The 9,400-nt window shown below is 34.7% G+C and overlaps 1 long non-coding RNA gene across 1 annotated transcript; it reads left to right on the forward strand.

Annotated features, from left to right (window-relative positions):
- Positions 1-644: 644 nt before the first annotated feature.
- On the forward strand, positions 645-2,580 carry LOC136069149 (uncharacterized). The gene is made up of 2 exons (XR_010630411.1): positions 645-822; positions 2,227-2,580. It is a non-coding gene; the product is annotated as an uncharacterized LOC136069149 (long non-coding RNA).
- Positions 2,581-9,400: the final 6,820 nt, after the last annotated feature.

Below are 9,400 nucleotides of genomic sequence, written 5' to 3' on the forward strand. Positions count from 1 at the left end.
GGTTACTGTTGTTTCTTAATACCTCAAGGAGCTTCCTATCAATTTCTCTTTAGAATTTTATAAAATCATCATGCAATATATTATTTAGTTAACCTTATTTCATATCTCTATTTTAGATTCTTTCTTTTATATGTGTGAGCCGTGCACGTGTGAAAGAGAGAAACATAAAAGAAAAAATTATGTATAATTTCCTAGATATTGTACCTTGAGTTTTTTCAACTAAATACAGTCATGTTATTATATTAACTAATTCAATAGGAACAATATTATCTTTAAATAATTTGTATCTTTTGATCAATATAACCACATAATTAAATTCAATTTGGAAATATAATATACCTAACAAACGGCAACTTTTGCTTACGAGAAAGTTTAAGGATACAATTTTAACTTGCGTCATAATTATGACATGATTGACTCCTATTCTGCTATTAATCAAGAAAAAAATGGTGATTTATCTATAAGTGATTGTGGCGTGATGTGTCAATCTATAAGTGATTGTGGCATGATGTGTCAAGCATTTGCAAGTTGTGTTGAGTGTTTGGCAAGTTGTGACAAATGTTGTCCGCCTTTAAAAACTGTTTGACCTTTACAATGGTAACAACACATGTTAAATTCATTTCAAACACCCCTGCTTTAAGAAAAAAAACCGCACACCCTCGTATACTCTCTCCCTACTAGTCCCCGGTGGACTTCGCGAGTGTATGCATATCAGCATATATATATATATATATATAAGGCTAAACACACTATCATAGCCGCAACAAAACAAACCCCAGCAGCGAAACAGCTTCATAACACTCACGAGACATAGCTCCAATGGTACTCTCTCTCTCTCTCTCTCTCTCTCTCCATATATATAATATGTGTATGGAATGTGTTGAGCCTTGATGTATATCTTATGCTAAAGTTTGATTTTTTACAAATTTTGTATCCCAATGAGGAAAAGTTTAGTAATCTGAAAATGGTGCATGGAATTTATACCACAAAAAAGAAAAAAAAACATGGGGCTCCCTTTTGCAAGCTTATTGTAGAGGTTGAGGAACCATGGTTCCATGCGCTGCCAGGTAGATACTAGGCATTCTGAGGGATCTTTTGATTTTACACATGTTTCCTTATCTGGGTTTTCTTATTTATCAATCTCTAGAAGATTTTGAACTAGTTTTGCCTTGAAATTTTTACATGGGTATAGGTATGTTAAATAATTATTACTCTCTCTTCTTTTTTTCTTTTTTTAATTTACTTGTTCGTTTTTTTTTAATAAAGGTTTTTCCTCTAAACTGATTAGAAGAATTCCAACCACTAAATGGTGATTGAAATTTGAAATGAGTATCTATATATAATTTTTGATTATATAAAATAGTGATATTTACTTTTTTAGTGTCTGTTTGAGTTACAATTGCAATTTCAAAATACAGTTATTTTAATTAGTAAAGTTTGTGAAAAACGTTGGTGTGAAAAACTATATATAAAAAAAAAATAAGGGGGAAAAAACAACCCATGAGTAGCCTACCTCCTTTTTCCCTGGTTTTAAAATTGTAATTTTCTTATAAAAGAGTAAAGCCAAATTGCTGTTTTGTCCCTAAATCATAGGGCCAAACGAGCCCATGATTTAATGAGTAATGTCAAGGAATGGTTGACATGGTTTCTATGTGGTTTGCACAAGTGGAATATAATGGAAAGCTATTCAGAGTTTAAGTGGTTTTAGGAATATTTCAGAACCATATTGAATTAGTTTTGTGGTTTGCCAAATACATTAATTTGGAGGGAGCAGGCCATTGGAAGGCTTTCTGGTATGTGTGCCAAAATGCTGTATTAGCTTGGTAGAATCAGATGATCCATAATCTTCTCCCTGTTTATAAAGTAAATTAGGTGCTAAGCAAATAGCTAATCTTAAATATCCTGTTACATTTTGCAACCTGGAAACACAATTGAAGCATTAGGCGATACATGTTGCTTCTGCAATCAAAGCTGGTGCACGTTAAGGTAGATTTAGGAGCTCCAATGGAATTTGAAGGGGCTCAAATGTATTTTGCATTGTCTATGAATTCTGTAGTAACAAAAGGCACTGGTATTGGAATCAGCTTTTGGATTCATGAAATGCAGTTACTAAAAAATTGGATTTATGAAATGCAACTTATAGTTTTTCAGCTCTATACCTCTATTCTGTCCTCAAGCAATGTGGGTTCTATTTTTTGTTGGTGCATTTAAAATCTATAATTACAGTGGCAGGGAAAAGGAAAAACTACCATGGAGACATTCTTCAAGCTAGATGACAGTGGCCAGCAGAATATTTTCGTAAATTTCTAGCAGTAGTTTCCATTTAAGCAATGGGGAACAGAAAACACAAAATGTCCAAAGAGCTTCAATTATTATCATGTATGCTTCCAGCAACATGAAACAATGATGATAAGCTCTAATACCGCTTAACTGTGGTAGAAAATAAGATAATAACAGGGAAAAAAAATAATTTTTTTAGAAAAGATAAAGCAAAATTTGATTATGAACCCTCCTAAATTATTTGGTTTAGTACCAGACATCTGTATATATATTAAAGACGGTAGTTATATAATTTTTTTACGTGGTTTTATATATTTTTGTTGGCTTCATTAATTGCTTATTTGAATTCTATTTTGTGCTTTGGTCCAGCTTGGGTCATGTAGTTGCCTAGTTGGAATTGGGTTTAACTTGGTCTATGTAGGGTTAACTAACTTAACTTGGACTGATAGTGTTGGTATGACAAGTGCATTGATAATAAGATTAGTTTAGAAGTTTAGGTGAGGCTTTAACTTATATGTCTATTAAACTATTTGTTTGAAATCAATTTCTAATCAAAGGCGAGGAGATAAAAGCTTAAATGGGTTCATAAGTAAATGGTAAGAAATAATTATATAACAAAATTCACTCCCATGTTATGCTTCATAGCTTGTTGAATGCATGTGATTGATCCCTATTGGTCTGGTTGAGCATTCATAGCCGAATCTAAAGTTTTGGGCCTGAGACTTTGTTGTTGTACTCATAGTTGTAGTATATACTTCATAGCTTGATAGAATTTTGTAGCACTTGGAAAAATGGAAATTAAAATAGAAAGTGGTTATAAAAGTTGTTTATAAGGTTTTGCACATTTTGTTGGCTTTGGTTTTTGCTTATTGAACGCGGTCTTGACCTATGGCTTAATTCAGTTTCAGTAGTTATCTTTTTGGAATTGGGTTTTCTTTGGTCTATGTATAGTTAACTTGGACTGATAATGTTGGTTTAAAGAGTAAATTTACTAAATAATAATAATGTAAAAGAAGGATGTACTGGGGTGACCTTATATATTTATTAGCATTTTATTTGTCACTCTAAGAACTAAGAATCAATGCAAGTTTTTGCTTTGCGAAGATAGTAAATGGTGCATTATGGTAATTTAGAGTTGGTTTGTCCCAACTGGATGGTAGAGAATCATTGACCTAACTGATCAAGGATGAAAATTGAGCTAATGAGATTGATTTTTGTAGACTGACTTTTAGACCAAGCTTTCATGCAGCAAAATACCTTAAACTGAATCTTAATAATCTTTTAACTATCAGTAGACTAAATGGAGATAGAAACTTAGGATTGCTTGTTTGATACCATGACATGTTCTGATATTATTTTAAATCACAGTTAATTCAGTCATTTAACTATTAGTAGATAATGGATAGGATTTGAATTTGGGTCCTCAAGTTATAAAGCTATGCTTGGTTGTTGAGGAAAAGAAAAAGAAAAGTTTTGAGTTTTTTTGGTTGAACTAGGAATTTTAATTGATCTACTTATTCACCCTGTTCAAGTCATCTGTGTTTCATTGAGACCTTATAAATCATGTTATGGTGTGAAGCATCTTTTATGTTATATTCCCATGGCCTTTGCATCTGAATTTGTAGCCAAACGCAAATGCTGTATTACTGTGATGAGTCGAAGATAATGGAGTCTAGGACTGGTTTTGTTTATTAAAATGTTAATCCATCATATTACAGCATTAGGCTGCCATTTGTAGCCTGCAATATGCAACCAATGTCTCCATCTCACAATAGTCTCACAGTATGTTATATAGTCCTGTGAGACCTACAATTTGTGAGAAGGATATACATGTATTGCATGAGATACCTTGCACACATTAAGAGATTGTGGTCCTTTCTTTTGTTCCCTTAATTCATTGCGGCTAGGGGTGCTTTAAACTGCTATCTATAAACCCAAGAATGGTTCACCACCTATCAGCTCAGTGTATACATTACTAGACACTTTGGTCATGGTAAAGTAAGCAATTCAATGCATAAGTGAGTTGTTAAAAATTTGTAAGCTTCATTTGTTTCGATGTAAATGGGTACAACATAAAAGATTTTATATACTGTTTTCCAATTAAAATTTGGTTTTAGTAAAAAAAAAAAAAAACCTTGGGGTTTACAGCGTACCAAATCATCATCAAATGGAGATATAGGTCTGTGACTTCGGAGTAATTATCCGGAGTAATGCTTGCTTATGGAACATGATAGTGGATTCTATTAAAATAACACCTTTTTTTTTGGGGAGAATTAAGACTGTAATTTTTAATCAAGCAAAAACTAGTCTGCATTTGCAAACGAGTACGACTCCATCCATACAGTATAATCCTCTACTTCTGAAACATTACTAATATTAGCTAAGACATAAGCAAAGGCACTCCCTTCCTGATGAATATGTTGGAAGTTAGGAAGCACGAATACTCCATTTTTGCTAATGTACTTGTATCCGATACGTATCGTACTGGCATCATACCAGATACTTATAACATACGTACTAATACGTCTGTGATACAGCTTGGATGCTATTCTAACCCAATTCCTGATAGTGAGAAATAGCCCAAACTAGTAAGAACTTTTTATTTATATTTTTTATATACTGGTTTCTATGTTGAATGCTTACCTTTTTTTTTACTTTTTCTTTTTTTAGCAAAAAGGTATGTAAATGTTGAACACTTATCTTGTGATATTTTATTTACACTTTTAGATCTTGATTTGTATTCTAAACATCATTTAATACCTATGAATTCACTTTATTATCTATTTTCGCTTCTAAATTGATGTATGCTTAACAATATATAAAAAATTAAAAAAAAATTATTTAATAAGTAATTAATACAAAATCATACCCTAGGTTTTTCAAGAAATGTAGTAACTTCATACCTGTACCTATATCACATTCATACTTGTATCCGTACCCATGCATCCTAGGTTGGAAGACTGATTCCCTCAAAATACCCCATTGATGTGAGGAAAGAGGGAAACATTGCTTCAATAGTTTTGGTGAGTTCCAGTGTTCCACAACATTGGCGGGCAGGGTCTGAAACTAATAAGTTGGGCCTCCTCTCCATGTCTTTTAGTTTTGAGCCAGCAAAAGTGTCCCAGATGATGATCAAGGGTATACAATTAGCAGCACTTGAAAGCGTTACAGTAGACTCTACCGTAGTGTAAACTAAAATCCCTCGGTCAGAAATAAATAATATAAAAATAAAATAAAAAATCTTCCCACCACTCTAGTCATGAAAATGAAGGGTACAGTACTGTTGTTTAAAGTAACAGTTTTCAGTGTTTAAATAATATTATACGTATTTCTACACACTTTTTCATCTATACGTATTTCCAAAAAATACAGACAACATTACTAGAAATCTCTTACCAAACAGGTCTGAAATCATAGAAACTCCCTTCTTAAACCCACATCCAAACAATATTTTCATCTTCAAATTTGTAGATGAAAATTGAAGTTCACTTTCAATAAGGTATTCATCTCACTCATTTTGAATTTTGTTTTTATTTTCTTGGTTTGCATTTTCCATTTTCCATTTCCCTTATTTCTATTTCTCTTCCATTTTCAAATTTAGGTTGTTATAGGGTTGTTTTGCCCGTTAAGCTAATTTTGCAAACACATTAGTTATGTGATTAAAATTGAAACAACATTTGAAACTCGAGTATCTGAAGTTCCACTAGAAACTTTAAAAAAAAAAAAATCATATTAGGTTTTGGTCACATGATTAATGTTTGCAAAATTAGCTTAATGAGGCCGCCCTCTGAGACAAGCTAGCCGCATGTCCATATCACTGACAAAAGTAACGAAGCCATTCAATGCAGTCAATAATATCCCGAGCGGTTACAAGACTAGCTATATAGACTGCTGGAAGCCTCATTAAGGTCCACATTACTGAGGCATGAGGCGTTACCAAGAGAGACATTAAAGCCACATTAACAACCATAACGGCTAGGGGCTATAGAAACATATATAAAGCCTTCACAGCACCAGTACAAGGTACGTAGACACTTAAAATCACTCATAGTTACTTTGATATTTTGTTATCCTCTAAAAGGCTTCTTAATACTGACTTTGGCATCGGAGGCGTTGTGGCAGGCACCATACCAGTAACCACTTTGAGGGAGCCCCTTTCTTACGTTTTCAGGGACACATATGAGGACTCATCTCCATCTGGACTAGGGGTGTCCTTGTAACCCGGTCACCCGACCAAACTGAGAAACCTACACGGACCGACCCGCTCGGTGCCCGATCCGATGACTTTGGCGGTTGGCAGCGGGTCTCAACCCTCCAAACCCAATTCCGGCAGGTTGAGTGGTGGGTTTTCTCCTCTGAAACCGCAACCACCCAACCAGCCCGACCGCCACTTCATATGAAAGTCTCCCCCGTTCAATCCGACAACGATTACCCATCTTTTGCTTAGATCCGGCAATGATATTTCTCAGATGCACTTAAATCCGATGATTTTAGCTCAGATCTGGCAATATTTTTCAAAAAATCGCTTAGATCGGTGACGTTTAAGCTTAGTCGGTGACGTGTAAGCTCAAATCGGTAACTTTGGCTTAGATCCGGCGATGTTTAAGCTCAGATCGGTGACGTTTTGCTGTCCTCCAACCAGATCCGACGACATTTCGTTCTCCACCGCTCGTCGCCGCCATTCGTCGGTTTCAACTGAACCGACCAATCGTTTTTATAATTTGATCCGACTCGACCTGTGGTGATCGGTGGTCGGTTGCGGGTCTGATTCTCTCCCACCCAACCTGAGCGGGTTGAGTCCGAGTTGGGCACAAACTCAACCCGTGGACAGCCTTAATCTGGACGCACTTACGAAGATTGACGATTTACACTTCATCATTAAAAATCACTCCTAACAATGTAATATTTAAAAAACACATTGCATCTCATCAACATTGAAACTGAAAAATAAAACTAATGATATCAATGAAATTCATCAACATTGAAACTTGGTCCTACTTTTCTTGTGTGTAGTTAATATCAAGAGGATTCCTTTTTTCTTTTCTTTTTTTGATATAGAAGAGGATTCCTTTTTTCAAATATCTCACGATGTTAAAGATCACTCCTGACAGTGTAATATTTAAAGAACACATTGCATCTCCTCAACATTGAAACTCGATCCTACTTTTCTTGTGTGTAGTTAATATCAAGAGGATTCCTTTTTTCAAATATCTCATGATGTTAAAGATCACTCCTGACAGTGTAATATTTAGGGCTTGTTTGGTTTAGAGGAGTTTTGAGTGATATGATTCAACACTCATAACTGAATTATCAAAAAACGTGGGACCCACACAAATTTTTTTGTTTGGCTTGATTTCCTAATGTTGTTTTCATCACTCAAACTCAAAAATTTTGAGTTTGAGTGATGAAAACCAGAAACACCAAATTGGTGTTTTCAGGAGTTGAAAATTGAGTTTCAGTGGCATAATGGTAAATATTGTGACTTTATGGGACCCACGGTCATACACTCAAGAGCACTTTTTCTCTCCACCGATACCTCTTTTCTCTTTTCTTTCTTTTCTTCTTCAAGTTGGGTTCTTTCAGCTGCTTCTCTTTTTCTTATCTTTTTTTTTTTCTTCTTCACGGTTGGGTTCTTTCACCTTGTTCTTTTTTCTTTTTCTTTTTTTTTTCTTTCTTTCTTCACTCTGGTTTCTTTTCTTCTTTTTCTTCACGCGATGATGGCAAAGATGGTAGAGGGTTTCGATTTTAGTTGTCATTTGCGTTTTAATCGGGTCAAGGTGTGCTTTTGGGACATTGATTTAAAGACTTTTTTTTTTCCTCATCTTCTTCTTTATTTTTCTTTCTTCTTCAGACCCACTCCAACGTTTTTTCTTTTTTTCTTTTCCTTCTTCTTTCTTTTTCTTTCTTCTTCAGACCCACTCCACCATTTTCATACATGCATAAATTTATACACAGAAACAAAAACCCACACCTTATTTTCGTTATTTTGGTTTTTGATCTAAGGATTCTTGGATTTTTTGGTGGAGGTTGTGGTTGTGTTGAGGGCTATTGGTGGTGGAGGTTATGGTTGAGGATTTCTGGGTCTGCCGTTGGTGGTGGTGGAGCTGGGTTGCGGTGTAGCTAGGTATTGATGAGTGAAATAGGTTTCTAGGAAAAGAGATGTTAATGGGTATTGATGAAAAGCATAAAGAAATAGAAATAGAAAGAAAAGTAAAGAAGACCGAACTTGTTTTTGATCTGAGTCAGCGTCAGACAAGGAGGTCTGTGCAGTGCTTTTCGCTTTATGGGGTTTGGGTTTGTTTCTGGACTGAGTGTGCTGCATTGGGAGAAAATGTCTTGTGAGAGGTAAGAGAAATCCCCTGCGGGTACCAACCATAAGCAAACAGTACGGTGTCAGTGGGTGGGCCCCGCCATTTTGGCAAAAAGTAGGCTTAGATTTTGAGTTAGTTGATTGGGTTATGTTGCCAAACAGGAATTTTGGAGTTTTTGAGAGAAAGTGAAAACTGAGTTATGAGTTATGGATTATGAGTTTGAGTTATAAGTATTGAGTTATGAAAATTGAGTCATGGCCAAACCAAACAGGCCTTAAAGAACACATTGCATCTGGTGTTTCACTGTTTCCCAGCAGTGTAGTGTCTGGACTCTGTAATATCATCCATACCATCTTGTGTTTCCCATATATTTGTTAGGCGTAAATACACTTTTAGTCCCTACATTTTAGCATTTTTTATATTTTGGCCCCTACATTTTAATTTTACCACTTTTAGTCCCTAAACCAATTAACGCGTGTTATTTTCATCATTTCCGTCAGTCAACCGACGGAAATAGCTGAGGTAGCTACCGGAGGAATTAAAATATCATAAAAAATACCAGGTCAGCATCTAATTTTTTTAAAAATAATTTATCAATTTTAAAAAAAGAAAACAAAGAAAAAATAGAATTAAAAACAATAAGAACAGAAAGAACACAAACAAATCTAGAACCAACCTAGAATCAAACACAACCTTAAATTTAAAAACACAAAGAACACAAAAACAAACAAAAAAAAAAGAAGGAATTCAAAATCCCAAAATGGCAGAACACACAAGAGCACAAACCCAAAAAAATCATACAAACCCAG

The sequence above is a fragment of the Quercus suber genome, unplaced genomic scaffold (genome assembly GCF_002906115.3).
Source record: "Quercus suber isolate HL8 unplaced genomic scaffold, Cork oak 2.0 scaffold_154, whole genome shotgun sequence".
In the NCBI taxonomy this organism is placed as follows: Eukaryota; Viridiplantae; Streptophyta; class Magnoliopsida; order Fagales; family Fagaceae; genus Quercus; species Quercus suber.